Source organism: Centroberyx affinis, unplaced genomic scaffold, assembly GCF_046629955.1.
Source record: "Centroberyx affinis isolate AG114_WGS23_722 - 3 ecotype Tasmania unplaced genomic scaffold, CSIRO-AGI_Caff_v1 ptg002751l_1, whole genome shotgun sequence".
Classification (NCBI taxonomy): domain Eukaryota; kingdom Metazoa; phylum Chordata; class Actinopteri; order Beryciformes; family Berycidae; genus Centroberyx; species Centroberyx affinis.
Genome location: NW_027280914.1, coordinates 225,426 through 241,228, shown reverse-complemented (window position 1 = coordinate 241,228; position 15,803 = coordinate 225,426). Strand labels below are relative to the sequence as shown.

At 42.5% G+C, this 15,803-nt stretch overlaps 1 non-coding gene across 1 annotated transcript; it reads right to left on the bottom strand.

Annotated features, from left to right (window-relative positions):
• Positions 1 to 299: 299 nt before the first annotated feature.
• On the bottom strand, positions 300 to 393 carry trnai-uau (transfer RNA isoleucine (anticodon UAU)). Its single transcript has 2 exons — positions 356 to 393; positions 300 to 335 (listed from the first exon to the last, which is right to left on the bottom strand). It is a non-coding gene; the product is annotated as a tRNA-Ile (tRNA).
• Positions 394 to 15,803: the final 15,410 nt, after the last annotated feature.

Here is a 15,803-nt window from a genome sequence, read left to right as displayed (position 1 = left end):
CTCTTCAGGTTACTGTCTTATAAGCGCCACTGGAGACTGAGAAAACACTGCCAAAGGTTTTCCTAAGAGGCAAAATGTTGGTGAAGACGGCCGTTAAATAGAAACAGGTTTCACCACAAGGCCAAAGGTTTTATGTTAGCCTGGATTATCATACAGAGATCTAGTAAAACTCGTGTTCCTGGTTTCACGGCCTAAAAAGCACATGTGAAAAGCTAAAGGTGTTGTATTGACTGGAGGGAGAGTCTCTAGACGTTGAGGATGCTTCTCTTTCTTTCAAGTTTTGTAGTTTAAAACCTCACTGCTCCAGGTGAGGCTCGAACTCACAACCTCGGCATTGCTCTGCAGGTTACTGTCTTATAAGTACCGCGCGCTGACCGATTGCGCCACTGGAGCCCGGAAACTTGATGCTAGATACCTGCATGTGGAAATAAAATAGAAACAGCGAACAGCTTTCACGACTAGGTAACGGTTTGATGTCAGGATTATCACACAGAAATCTGTTAAAACCTTTGTGATCCTGGTGAGGTTCTATTCCTTTTCTTTTCCTCCTACTCCTTTCCTCCTATAAGACTATTCCAGGATTGCAGTGATGTTTTCAGGTCACTTTTCAAGGCCTTGACCCTCACACTCCTTCCTTTTTGGTTGCTTGTAATTTTCATGATCTCAGAATTTAAGATTGTTCTACTTTAGCACTTATTGTAAGTCACTCTGGATAAGAACGTCAGCTAAATTCCTAAAATGTACATGTCAATTGTAGAAACAGTTCGACTAAAGCTTAGGACACAAGAGCTTTGAGGGTTTCTGATGGACTTTTTGATGGATTTTTGATCGATCACAAGGGTTTCCTGAAGAACCTATCATCATACTGATACTTCCATGAACCTCAAACATAGATCGCTCTCCTATAGGAGCACAGTAGGGACTTTCCTTTCTTATGAGGTGCTTAACCTTAGAAGAAACCCCAAAAACCCCCAAGTTTTTATAGTGTATCTTTCTGTTTTTGTGTTTTAACTTCAAACTGATGGAGGCAGTGGTGGAAGAAGTACTGAGATCTTTTACTTCAGTAAAAGTAGCAATACAACAATGTAAAGATACTCCATTACAAGTAAAAGTCCTGCATTCAAAATCTTACTTAAGTAAAAGTACATAAGTATTGGCAGCAAAATGTACTTAGAGTATCAAAGTAAACATACTCATTATGCAAACTGTCCCCATTTAGAGAGTTATATTTTTCATAAATTATTGGAATATTAATACTGATTTATTGACATACATGTACATGTAAGCAGCATTTTAAAGTTGTCAACGTGAAGCTAATCTTAACAATTTAGCTATACTTTTGGGTAGTCTAATCTATAACAATGCTATTTTATAGTTATTTTATAAAGATGATCAAATGTTTTAAATATAAAATATAGATCTGAAAAATAACTAGTAACTACAGCTGTGAAACAAATGTAATGGAGTAAAAAGTACAATATTTCCCTCTAAAATGTAGTGGAGTATAAGTACAAAGTAGCATAAAATTGAAATACTCAAGTAAAGTACAAGTACCTCAAAATTGTACTTAAGTACAGTACTTGAGTAAATGTACTTAGTTACTTTCCACCACTGGATGGAGGCCTTGGTGGATTTACAGTATCTGATCTGGAACAGTTAGATATCGCCTGGTGTTTTGAACGGCCACCAGATGGCAACCCAAGACCAGTAACCCATATCGTACACAGGGGGGACAACTTCACTTGAACTGCTGCGTATGGTTAAGGCTTGAACTGCTGTGTTGTTCCTCATAATTTGAATGTCATTAATTCAAGCAGAAGGTTTATTACCGTGCAGAACTCTTATCGGTGGCCTGACGCTCCCTGCCTGTTGTATCGCTGGATTTGCTCTTTCTGCTGCTTCCCTCCCCTTCTCTCCTTGAGTGCACACACACACAAACACACACACGTGCACGCATAAACACATGCATGTGCACACACACACACACACACACACACACACACACACACACACACACACACTCGTTAGCCCTGGCATTCATTAAGTCTTGCCTATAATTGAGTCTAAATAAGTGTGTACTCTCTCATGTTAGAGAGGCTCAGAGAGGCTGAGCAGCACGAGCGCAGACGACACCGATCTGCACACAAAACACAACAGTATGTTAAACTAGATAAGTATACTTCTGTATCAAGCTGCATTTATGATTTTGCATTATTTGCTTTATTTCTTTGTGATACTCTATAGATCAAAGTAAGAAAACATTCCTCTTTTTCTCTTCCTCCTCTACAGCGAGGTCAGAGGTCACTCATACAAAAACGTCTTACAAAAATCAGATGAGGTTTGTCTTCTATGGTTTATAGTCAAGTCAAGTTTATTTATATAGCCCTTTTGTTTGTTTGTTTGTTTGTTTGAAGATCAAAAACAATGCACAGCCATCAGTCATGCATTCATTAAAATTATCGAGGATAACACATAAAGTTTCCAAAACTCATTTCAAATTTGATCCTTTATCACACGCATGTCTCAAAGGGCTTTACACACCATCATATACATAGTAAACTACATCATATACTGTACATGCTACATGTAAGTTATATAAGATATATACTGTATATATATGATACCTTTAAGTTTAATAGTGTGAAAGTGGCTGCTTTTATAGTATGAAACTTAATCCCTGTATAACTTAAAACATTCATTGCAGATTTTTGTAGTCTCACTTACAGTCTATGGGTGGCTTACAGTATAAGTAACTTGTCATGAAAGTGGCCACTTGCATGTACAAACGAACATGTGAGCTTGACATATGAAAGGCAGAACATACAATACAAATACTTTTTTCAAGGTAATTCTTTCTTCTTTCTTTCTTGTAAATCATCTCCATGTGAGCCGGCTCAGTGCAGCCGTGGAGCCGGTGGGGAGTCTGTGTTTTGCTCGAGGGCACTTCAGCTGCTGCAACGATTTCACAAGCTCGTCGCCTCACATTGGTAGCAGTCGTGGCTGTGGTGTGAGGTGAGGTAGTGAGATCACCTGTCAATCAAACAATGTGGGCGGGACTGTGACTGTGTCTTTTTTCTTGGATTTTCTGTTGATGTGATGCAGTTTGAGTTTCTCTTTTCTCTGTCTGTTCAGCCATGGCGGCTCTCACGGCTCATGCTAACCACCCAGTTCTTCTTCTTCTGTTTATTCCAAACAAACCGGAATGTAAAACACATCACTTCCTGTGCGGCAGAGGATTTTTCCCGGGAAAGGGCTACCACACTCCAGGTATTTAGAACAGACAATGTAGAAGCTTTCATGAACTGGATATAGGTTGGATCACTATTGAGAGTAACAAAGCAGACATTTATTAATATGACAATAGATTATTACTGTAAAGTTGATTGTACTTTTAAGTTGATTATACTGCATGTGTATTAAGGACACATGCAGTATGGAATGATCTTATATTCTGTCTCTCTTTTCTCATTATTCTCTCTGCAGAGGCCGGTGCAACAGCTGATAGAGGCAGCACCCATTAACCCCCCCACCCACCTCCTGCAGACCCCACATAGGAAATTAGCTCTCCTCCCAACCCCCCACCCCCCCAACCCCCCTCCTCCAGTCTAATCCACCCTCACCCCCTCCTCCTCTCTCTCTCCTCTCCTCCTCTTCCTCCTTCCTTCATCTGCGCCCACCTCCGCCTCTTCTTCCTTACTCCTTACATCCATTTCTTGTTTCTCCATTTCCATCTCTCATTCATCACTTGATTCCCCCCCCCCACACACACACACACACACACCTCCCCCCACCTCTCCATCACGGCTCCTATAGAGATGGTAATGTGACATGAAGAGGACGGTATCTCCGACCCATTGATCAGCATCAAACGAGACACGCTCAGATAAACTCCCCTCCTCCCCTCCTCCTCTCCTCTCCTCTCCTCTCCTCCTCACCTCATCAACGTCTTTTAATGGTTGGTTATCTGGGCTGAAAATGAAACTGAGGTCGATGCCAGGTATTTACCATGAACATGTAAAGCAGAGAGTGGTTTCGGGGGGGAAAAAAACACCTGGAAATGGAGAGGGAGATAGCTGGAAGATGATATTAGTGGAGATGGACGAAGGATAAACAGAGGGAGGGATGGATGTATCGTGGATAAATGGATAGAAATGAATGGATAGATAGATAGATAGATAGATAGATAGATAGGTAGATAAATAGATAGATAGATAGATAGATAGATAGATAGATAGATAGATAGATAGATAGAAAGGAAAGGCGACCCTGAAACGGGACCCTGACAGCTGGCCAACAGGTGGCTACTGACAGACCCTCTCTCTTCATTGTGCCTGGAACGACCTGGAGGCACACACACACACACACACACACACACACACACACACACACGCACACACACACACACACTCCTCAGACCCACTGACTGTAGCACCCAGGCCATCAGGTGAAGGAGGCCAAGAGGGGGAGGTGTGTTTCTCTGTGTGTGTGTGTGTGTGTGTGTGTGTGTGTGTGTGTTGGAGGCAGGGGGAGGGGTACAGCAGGCCTACCAAGCACCTGTCTGATGATCCCACCTATGACAAGGCTGATAGAGAGTAATGTTATAGGCCTGCCTGAAACCACATGGTCCCATCTACCACCTGGACTGGCACTGAACCCCCCAAACACCCCCCCCACCGCCTATGTGTGTGTGTGTGTGTGTGTGTGTGTGTGTGTGTGTGTGTGTGTGTGTGTCTCGTGTACCACTTTACTTACATGTGTTATCATATGAGTGCTCAAACTGTACAGTCTGTTGACATTATGTTTAACATTTTAGTCACTTGCCTCTCTTATCCAGAGAGATTCTCAGTAGGTAAGAAGTAATTAATGACATATTTCATACTCCCATGTAGCATATATTTCTTATTTTTTTGTATATTTTCATATTGTACATATCTGCATTCGTTCTTTCCTTGATAAAATAAGTCCCGCTCCTGTTGAACACCTTAAATGCTGCAATCCATAATTTTTTTCTTTTTATTTACACGTTCTGTGTTGAAATTGCAGGTTGTGTGTGTGTATATATTCCTTAATTTTGTTGTTGTCAGGTGAAAACATTGTATCGCTTGACGACCATGCATTTTTGAGTTTATCTAGTTGGTTTTGAAAAGCTTCCATAAACCCAAGGGGGTCGTACAACATTGTCAAATCATGTAATCCTTCAATTGAAGTGAAAATATGAAAATCACCAAAAGAGTTACAAGGTTTTCACCCAACAGCGACGATTTGCTGTATGCATTTCTTCTGTTTGTAGTCTATTTTTCCTCTGCTATATCCTATTAGGCTCTTTGTTGCTGCAGTGACCCAATTTTGTCATCAGTACAGCGGAAACAGGATCATTAAAGTTTCATCTTATCTTAACTTGGGTCGGTTCAGCTAGCCTGAACGGTCTCAAGGAGTCACTGCGATTCATTTGCATTTAATTGAGTCCGATCTCGACCCGATGAAAGCCTTGGAGGAAATCGAACTTTTGAGTGTTTATTCCTCACATTTATGTTTTTGATGCAAACGCGAGGAGGAAGTCGTCGTATCAGAACCTGTGTTTGACCGGCCGCTTCTTACCGCACATATTGTCAAGATTTCCTCCAAGGTTTTGAATGTGTTTGCGTTCAGACTAAAGAACCAAATAAACTGCAGCGGCATCTTGAGGCCGTTCAGTTCAGCGTCTTATCTAACAGTGGTGGAAGAAGTACTCAGATCTTTTACTTAAGTAAAAGTATAAATACCACAGCATAAAAATACTCTGTTACAAGTAAAAGTCCTGCATTCAAAATGTTACTTAAGTAAAAGTACAAAAGTATTAGCATCAAAATGCACTTAAAGCAACAAAAGTAAAAGTACTCATTATGCAGAATGGCCCATTTCAGAATAATACAGTATATATAATATTATCAAATTATAATTATTGATGCATTAATGTGTAAGCATCACTTTAATGTTGCAGCTGGAAAAGGTGGGGCTGATTTCCACTACTTTATATACTGCTGGGTAGCTTACAGTAATCTATAATAATACATCACAATTTATTAGTTGATTATATTTTGTATTAATAATCTGAATCTGCAAAGTAACTAGTAACTTAAGTTATCAAATAAAGGTAGTGGAGTAAAAAGTACAATATTTCCCTCTGAAATGTATTGAAGTAGAAGTATAAAGTAGCATAAAATGGTAATACTCAAGTAAAGTTACTTAGTTACTTTCCACCTCTGTTATTTAATGACATTTTGACTGGAACCAGGCTGTTGATGGATGTACTGTAGCTAATATGGGGGTCAAACCTCTGACCTGCGATCTTTCACTTACAGGCCAGGCTCTCTCACCACCAGGCCACCTTGCTCTCCGTTGATCACATGACTGGAGTTTGGAATATGCAACACTAACCTCAGGTTGCTCTAACTCTCTGGAGATGATCCATCGACAGGAGGAAAGCCAGGGGAAATAGCCTGGACCGATATACCACAACTTCCTCACTGCCCCCCCCAAACGCACACACACACACGCACGCACACACACACACACACACACACGCACGCACACACACACCCATTTCCCTGTCATCTCCAGAGGCCAATCCTCCTCTTCCTTGCCATGTGTCCTCCAGCCGTCCTGAAGTCCTGCTCTTATCCTCCACTCACTGGCTCCCAGTCACTAATTACACACACACACACAAACACACACACACACACACACAAACACACACACACACACACACACACACACACACACGCACACACAGGTGCACCTAGCCTACATGCACACACCTCATTAGCGATCACACTAATAATGCTCTTTCCCTGAATGCCCTCTCAGAATCCCTCTGATGGTTAGTAATTCTCTCTCTCTCTCTCTCTCTCTCTCTCTCCTTCTCTCCCTCTCTCTCTCTCTCTCTCTCTCCCTCTCCCTCTCTCCTCTCTCTCTGAGTGCACGTGAACCCCCTTGTGTGTGTTGCGTCCCACCGGATTCATTTTCATGGAATTGTTATCTGATATTCACACAGCACACATGAGACCCGGGAGGAGAGGAGAGACAGAGGAAGAGAAAGAGAAGAGAAGAGAAGAGAAGAGAAGAGAAGAGAAGAGAAGAGAAGAGAAGAGAAGAGAAGAGAAGAGAAGAGAAGAGAAGAGAAGAGAAGAAACAATAAGAGAAGACACAAGGATAAGAAAAGAAAAGAAAAGAGAGGAAAAAAAACAGCAAACATCATGTTGAATAAATGTTGATACGATACAGCAGCCTGTGCCAGTGTTGAAAACCACCAAAATTAAAGTTGAGACGTTCATAGCTTCTACCTCATAGCATCATTTTGTGAAATCAGGACCTAAATATCTTCCTGATATCAGTTCAAAACAGTTTCCAGAGCTGTTTTTTACCCTGCCATAATATCATATCATGAACATTTTGTGTTTATTTGGGTTGGCGTTGAACTTGGCGCCTCCTGCAGGTCACCGTCCATGAAACGCTTGCTGGGACGGAAAGGATTAAAGAGAAATAGAATGAGCACAATCTGTCCATCTTCCAGCATCGTACACAGTCATTACAGTCGTCGGTGGAATGTGGATCTCCCACATTGCACCTGTCCCGCCCCACTCCACCCCTCCCCCCCCCCCTCCTCAACCTCCCACGTTAGTTTCATGCTGTCCCAATCGGTTAGCGATGGGTCACTAGCTGTGAGGAAGGCACCATTGTGTCCGGTGTAAGACAAGCAGGTCTAATCATTGTACAGGGCAAGTCTGGGCCTGCCGGGGCAGAGGGGGGCGGCTGCTGGCTGTTACTGGTCGGTTGAGATGGTAGGACGGTCCAGCATGAGTCAGCATACATGGATGAAAAGCATATATGCACACGCACACACACACACTATAACTTAAGGGTGCGATCACACCTACGGTTTGCTTTCTTTTGTCTGAAACATAGCCGAAAAGTTGACTTTGTTGCATTTTTGTGTTTGGTTTATTTCACGCTAGTTTCAAGTGAACCAGGGCTTGTAAACAAAAGTCACATGGACTCACAAGTCGCATGTTTATTGGACAGAGTTTTGGCAACCTGTCGTCCTGCCAGGTGAGAGATTTTGGCGAAAAGGGGAGTCAAAATATATCAGATTCCAGTCGCTCCAAGTTCAGCTAAGCATGATGGACTCGTCTGCACTGTTTACTGTAATTTACCTTCTTACCAGTTAAGAACACATGGAGAAACAGCTGAATATGAGCATCAGACCAGACTGCGGTTGGACCTCAGTTCATTTGGTTATGCTCGGCTTTCCAATCATGAGTAACTGCCGGCTATCAGATGTCAACACACATCTCTTTATACCCATAAACCCTTGAGTTTTGGGGTCGTTTTCTGTAGCTGGTTCAATTATGTTCTCAGTTTTAACATTGTTCTCACCTGACCAAGTGAACCAAACTAAAGGAATAAACACTCCAGAGTTTGAATAAACTGCCCCAATAAGCTTGGTGTGAACGTGCTGTAACACACCTATCATACAAGCACACACACACACACACACGCACACACACGTCCTCTCTCCTCACACTGAATCATATTGGCTACAGATTGCACGGAGCACCAAGTCGTCTCACAGCGGGGCTTGGTGTTCCACTTCTCCGAGCGTGGCTGAGGGACATTTCATCGGTCAATCATCAGCGTTTCCCGTAACAAGACAACCGTGAAATAGGATCAGATTCTGATGTCCCTGCCTTCCAAATCAGATATGTTTGCTATGATTAGCTGTATAACACAAATATGCAAAGGGAAAGCATTCATCCTGAACTTTTTGTCTGCTGATCACAACGCAAATCAGCCTCAGTTGAGATTTTGATTTCAGTTCTCCAAAATGTCTTTACACCCCACCTCTCTCCTTTCCCTCGTCTTCCTCCATTATCCCTCCGGAGCAACAAATCACATCCGCCCCTATCCCAGAAACAGCCCGACGATCAAATCAGCGACTCATGAATATTTTTGGAGGGTACCGTGCTCGTGCAAGATGAGCCCGGACTAAACACCATCATCAGCGCTATATCACCGTAATCTTCGAAAAACTCCACAGAAAGTGCAATTTTGTCCTGGACTTTGCATTTATGAAAGTTGGCATGTTTGAAATCTCTGATGTTGGTGGGATAGAGTATTGATTGGTCTCCTCCTTTTGTAAAAAAAAAAAAAAATACACTATTTACCGGAAGCTTAAAATTGATCTTGAACTTTGGCAATCAACTAATCATCCACTGATAACTGGGAGAGGAAACAGCCTCAAGTGTGTAATTTAACAGTCTATATGGAGGAACTTGAGAGGAAAAGTTTGTGTGATGGTGCTTACTGGGTGAAACCAGTGGAAAATTCCACAAGTGACCCCGCGCCTCCAATGCATCACTACTACTGCAATAGCTTCTGTCAATAGGTTTAAAAGGATTAAGCTTGAATCAACAGCAAACCCTTTCCTCTCATTGCTTATCGGCAGACATCAGTAAACTCCACTTCAGTTTGTTCTTTTATCGTGTTTCTTTATGGGTTTACTGTCCCCTGCCTGCCTGCCACACACACACACACACACACACACACACACACACACACACGGCTGCATGACCTGTACCTTGTCAGCTGGTTTATCTTAAACTCTCCAATCTGTTTACTATCGGTCACCTGCGTCAATAACGGTTGGATGCGGCTCTTCCTCGAGATAAGCCCTCCCTCCCTCCCTCCACCCTTCTCCCTTTGTTTCCCCCTCTCTCTCTCTGTGCACTGGAGCGATAAACAACGGATTTTGTAACAGAAAAATGCCAATAAGCGTGGCCGTGTTGTATATCACAGCCCTTGTGTGTGACGGCCGGGTGTGTGTTTGTTCTCATTAGAATGACTGGTGAAAATCCTCCCGTCCTCGTTGGCTCTGCGCTCGCTGAACATCATCTTTCATTTCTGACAGGTTTTGTGGCATCGCTGGGGCAAGCTGGGGCTTGCACAGGCAGCCCTCCCAAGGTCTGAGGCACGCACACACACACACACATAACCTCCTCAGGACACACACACACACACACACATTCACAACCTCTCCTCCAATCACACTGAGATCCCGTGAATGCCCCGCGACTAAATTACAGCAAGCGTGATTTCGGAGCGGACGCAGCTCTTCAGACGAGGCCAATCATTTATGGCTGCCGCTAAAGAGGCTGCAGAAGACCAGTCTGACCTCCAACCACCCCGAGAGAGGAGGGGGGGGGGCACCGCTTTCAGCCCCTCTGCAGCCACCCAAAAGATGAGGGAGAACATGGGGGGGAGGAGGGGGGGGGGTTTCTCCAATTCCTCCCATTTGGCACGTCTTGTCCCTCCATCAGCACAAGACGGCCTCGCCTCCAAAATCTGAGGGGGAATGACTGGTTGTGAAGCCACTGATTATAGTACAAAGGGATGCTGGGAAGGATGCTCAGGCTGCTCATTTGTGCTCCATTTTGTCTCTTGTGAAACTGTATTTTCTATATTTATACTGAATACACATGGTAAAGAAATGTATACACACATGCTCCAGAGAAGAGAAGAGAAGAGAAGAGAAGAGAAGAAAAAGTAGGAGAAGAATTAAGGAGATAAGAGGAGAGAAGAGAGGAAAAAAAAGACAAGAGAGAACATAGATTACATTATAGATTAGACTACCCAAAAGTATAGCTACATTGTTAAGATTAGCTTCACGTTGACAACTTTAAAATGCTGCTTACATGTACATGTATGTCAATAAATCAGTATTAATATTCCAATAATTTATGAAAAATATAACTCTCTAAATGGGGACAGTTTGCATAATGAGTATGTTTACTTTGATACTCTAAGTACATTTTGCTGCCAATACTTATGTACTTTTACTTAAGTAAGATTTTGAATGCAGGACTTTTCCTTCCTGGAGTATCTTTACATTGTTGTATTGCTACTTTTACTGAAGTAAAAGATTTCAGTACTTCTTCTATCACTGGTGTTCCTCCTATTGAAATAAAGGCAAAGGTGCTGAGAAACAACAAACTGTCAGACGGCTATTCTGTCCCATCTTGAAACAATCTGGTCATCCTCCATTTCCTTTATTCCGCCTCTCAACTTAAAGGCCGTACAATTTGTCCTCAACAGTTTTCCTGTCCATTCAAACTCTGTCACCCTCTCCCGTCGGGTACGTAAAACCAATAAAACCCCCTTTTTCAGCCCCGACAAAACCAAGTACATAAACCCAACAGCTCCACCATCCTGTCCTCTTCCCTGGCAGTTTAGCCAGCAGACACAACAAGCGTGGTATTGGGTGTTTACAGGGGGGCCAGGCCGACTCTGCCAGACCAATACAGGCTCTTTATGGCCCGGTGGGTCGCGGCAGTGAATGGGTCCTGCCAGCAGCCAGCGGTGGTCAGGGCTATACATGGGAGAGAGCCTCGGCAGGCAGCCATTGTTATGGTAAACGGGGGTTTGAATGGGAGAGGATGGGCAGGACACACACATAAAACAGAGGAAAACATGAGGAGGGGAGGGAGAGGAGACAAACACCCGACCACCTCAGAGATGGCACACATGTAGGCCAGCGGGAAGACATATGCATGCACACACACACACACACACACACACCCTTGTACTGACCTTTATGAGGGGCTTCCATTGATTACATGATTCCCTGACCCTTAACCCTAACCTGCCTAACCTAAATCCTCACCGCTGCGTAACTAAAAATGACTCTCACCCTAATAAATCTGTAATCTAAAAACTCGTCGCAACCCTAAATTTACCTTAACCTTAACCTTTACCCTGATTTAAATGTAATCTTAATTCTAATCTTAACCCTAAACCCAAGTCCTAACCGTAAACTATTTCCCTTGAAGAAATAAAGATCCGCAAAAATGTCCTTGATCCGAAGGTCTTAAACTCAAACTGGTTCTCACAAGGATATTTAGCAAAGCAACCTAATGTTAACAGCTGAGCCACTAAAGCTAGCTTCTACTATATATGTTAGCTAGTGTGTAAATCAGATGTGTAAATAGAAGACAGTGACAGTTAGCTGACCAGATACTATGGTTAACAAGCTGACATTATCTAAACACAGAATTGATCAGGTGTATTAGTGGCAAAATAATCAGTTGCCAGTCAAAAACATTCAACAACAGCCACTGCACAATTTTAACTTGTTTCTACATCTATCAAGCTTATTTTATTATATTTTAGTCAAATTATCTCACTGCATTAAATTATAAATAATCTCACTGTTTCAATAAAGTTCACTTGATACGTGCGCCATATGACTTCTTTCAAGAAATCACCATAAAATAATGAAGAAAATCATGAAAATAGAAATTTGCTGCTAGACAATTTCAGTGTATTTCAGTGAGTAAATGTCCTGAAGTTACATTATCCTGAAAAAAGTCAAATTTGTTGAAAGTGGGCTAAAATAAGCTTGATAAATCTGGATACAAGATAAAATAACTCAACAAGTTTGTCAAGTTTTGCAGTGTGTTGCCCAAGAACTGCACGAGGACCTCCAATATGGCCGCCAGCAGGTGCATTACATCACATGAAAGCCCTCTATTTATTCTTATTTTAATCTATAAAAAAGTTATTTATTGCAGCTTTAAGATTGTGCTGGCAGTCAGATGGAAACACGGCTGATGAGTGAGAGCCAGCTGGCTGCTGGGGGCAGCGGGGCAGGGAAAGGGTTAAAAGGCTCCGGCTGCCTGATAATCCTCGACCGTTAAAAGCCCTCCAGAAAGACGTGACGTGTGTGAGGTAATCAGTAAAAGACTCAAGTGTGCCAGAGTGTGTATACACACACACACACACACACACACACACACACACACACACACACACAGGAGCACATACGCCACTGAAAGGGCAAAGAGGGAGGGAAAAGGCTGACAAGAGGAGGGAAGAAAAAGAGAATAAACACTCCTCCTCCCTCTCTCTCTCTCTCTCTCTCTCTCTCTCTGTCTCTCCCCCGCTCTCTCTCTCTCTCTCTCTCTCTCTCTCTTATCTGTTTTAGCTCTTTCTCGCTCGCCCCCTTTTCCCTCTCCTCGTTTCTCTCACTCCCTGCTGTGTCAATACAATGTGACAGTAATTTTCACTAGTGTTCCCTCTCAATAAGGCAAACACTGTAGGGTTTGCACACACACACACATACACACACACACACACACACACACACACACACACACACACACAGTCAGATCCAAGGATGGTTGACATGACCTTTCTCCTTTCTTTTCATTCTTGTATTCCTTCTTCTCTCTCTTTCTCCTTGTATGTCTTTGTTTGCTGTGGTCTTTGTCTCTGTGGGCAGTCAGGGCCTCGGCCAGACCACCTCGTGAGACCCGTCTCTCTCTCTGTATCTCTCTCTTTCCCTCTCTCTCATTTCCTCTCTCTCTCTCTCTGTATCTCTCTCTTTTCCTCTCTCTCTCTCTCCCTCTGTATCTCTCTCTTCTCCTCTCCCTCTCTCTCGCTTCCCCTCTCTCTCTGTTACTCTCTATCTCTTTCTCTGTTAATCTTTCTCCTCTCTCTCTCTCTCTCTGTTACTCTCTATCTCTTTCTCTGTTTCTCTCTCTCTCTCTCTCTCTCTCTCTCTCTCTCTCTCTCGCTCTATGTCTCTCTTTTCCTCTCTGTCTCTGTTACTCTCTCTCTCCCTCCTATGTCTCTCTCTCTCTCTCTCTTTCTCTCTCCCTCTCCCTCTACAGTATCTTTCTCTCTCTCTCTCTCTCTCTCTCTCTCTCTCTCTATGTCTCTCTTTTCCTCTCTCTGTCTCTGTTACTCTCTCTCTCTCTCTCTCTCTCTCTCTCTCTCTCTGTTACCTGTTTTCAATTCAATTCAGTTCAGTTCAAGGTTATCTGTTGCCAAAGCATTCAGTGTAAATAGTTATACAAGAAAAAAACATCATAGGTCAATGTTACCACATACAAGTGTTGTAATATTTCAGTATACAGAGAACATCAATACATACTTTATATATCCTGTATATACATAACACAGTAAACCACAGTACAGTATAGCATGCTACAGTGTCACATCTTTGTCAGTTCAAACCTTTTCTCTAGCCATCTGACGAGCACACACACATTTAGCAGCAAGCCCAGAAGATTTATCCTCATCTGGTTTTCTCTCACTCTCCTCCTCTATGTCTTTGTGTCAATTTTCAGTTCAATTCATAGGTGTTTTATTAGTATGAAATACTAAAGTACTTATTGCCAAGCAAAGTCAACAAATTCAGATTCAAAGGACAGCAACCAAACTTGACCATATGACAGTAACAATGAACAATAGATAGATATGTAATTAAATTAGTAAATCAGAAAATCAATTATCACTCAATTTATCTAAATACATTTCCATTCTCAAACTGTGTTGGTCACGCATGTCTCTTTCCCTCTTTTTCTCTTTTTCTTCCTCTATGTGTGTGTGTCTCTCTCTCTCTCTCTCTCTCTCTCTCTTACTTGGTGGTACTAGACATATTCATTCAGAAATCATCATCACCGCTCTCCTCCTCCTCTTCCTCCTCCTGGCTCGGACAGTGTCGTCGCTCCCTGGCCGATGATCTTCAGATGCCCTCCTCAACATTTGGCATTTAGATGTTTAATTGACTGTCACCGATAATGGGATTGTGTTCATTCAACCAGGGTGTTACCAGGGGCGGCACAACCGCTATGAAACTGATAGAGAGGGGGAGGAGGGAGGGAGGGGGAGGGAGAGAGAGAGAGAGAGAGAGAGATGTTTACTCTCTTTCCTAACATAGCACATATTTCATATTTAGTGTTTAAATAAGAAAGCAAGACTGAGCAATTGAGTAAAAACGTAACTAACAACTGTGAGTGTGTGCAAGTAATCTACACGCTTTGCACTTTTTGCACTTGTTGAAATATGTTTACCCCATGTTTTGTTTTGTTTTATATTGCTTATTTCATATTCTATTTTGTGATTATATTATATTATATTATTTTCCCCTGCTGAATCCTGTTACTTTTGCTGCTACAAGCAATCTAAGTTTCATCTGATCTTACTGCACTAATTTTGAAAAATGTCTTGATGGTACAAAAGGCACAGGTACAAAATGGAAACCAATCAGCTTTCAGCATGGGCTTTAACTTTATTTTTTCAAAAAAAAAATGAGTAGGCCTATCTAAACTATAATTAGAACAAATTTTGATAGCCATGACTGAGTAACCTTGTTAAATGTGACAGAATTTTTTGGTATTTCTGACACCCAGAAGATGCAAAAACATGTTGGTGAGATAATAAATACATTTATTTTGCAACAATTTGCACCCTTTTGCGGATGTGATCTTTTGTAGAGTTCATAGCCTACTGTAATGCCGTACCTCTCTCCATGCGCACAAATGGCAAATACATGTGCAGGCTATACATTTACACACACACACACACACACACACACTCACACACATTGTGTTTGCGGGTGTTTGGCCTCTTCCCACAGGAATATAGATGTTAACTGGCGTTGTTGGGGGGCTGAGCTGAGGGCGGCTTTTAATAGCTCATGATTACTCTAGAGAGGGGAGCCCATAATTACAACCACAAATGAATTCACGCCCCTCACCCCCACGATGTGCTCTGAACCTAATCACAGGGACGCACAGAAGGGGTGTAGCGGAGGAATGGGAGCCCCGACAAAAGAGGTTTCCCCTTTTGTCTGCTGACGGGAAATCGAGAACGTGAAATGTGTCGCATTTCACCGGCTAAATTTACTGTGGAATATAGAAAGAGATAGTTGCCTTCCCTAGTCTCTAACACACTGATCATGGGAGTTCGTTTTGTGGCTGTCG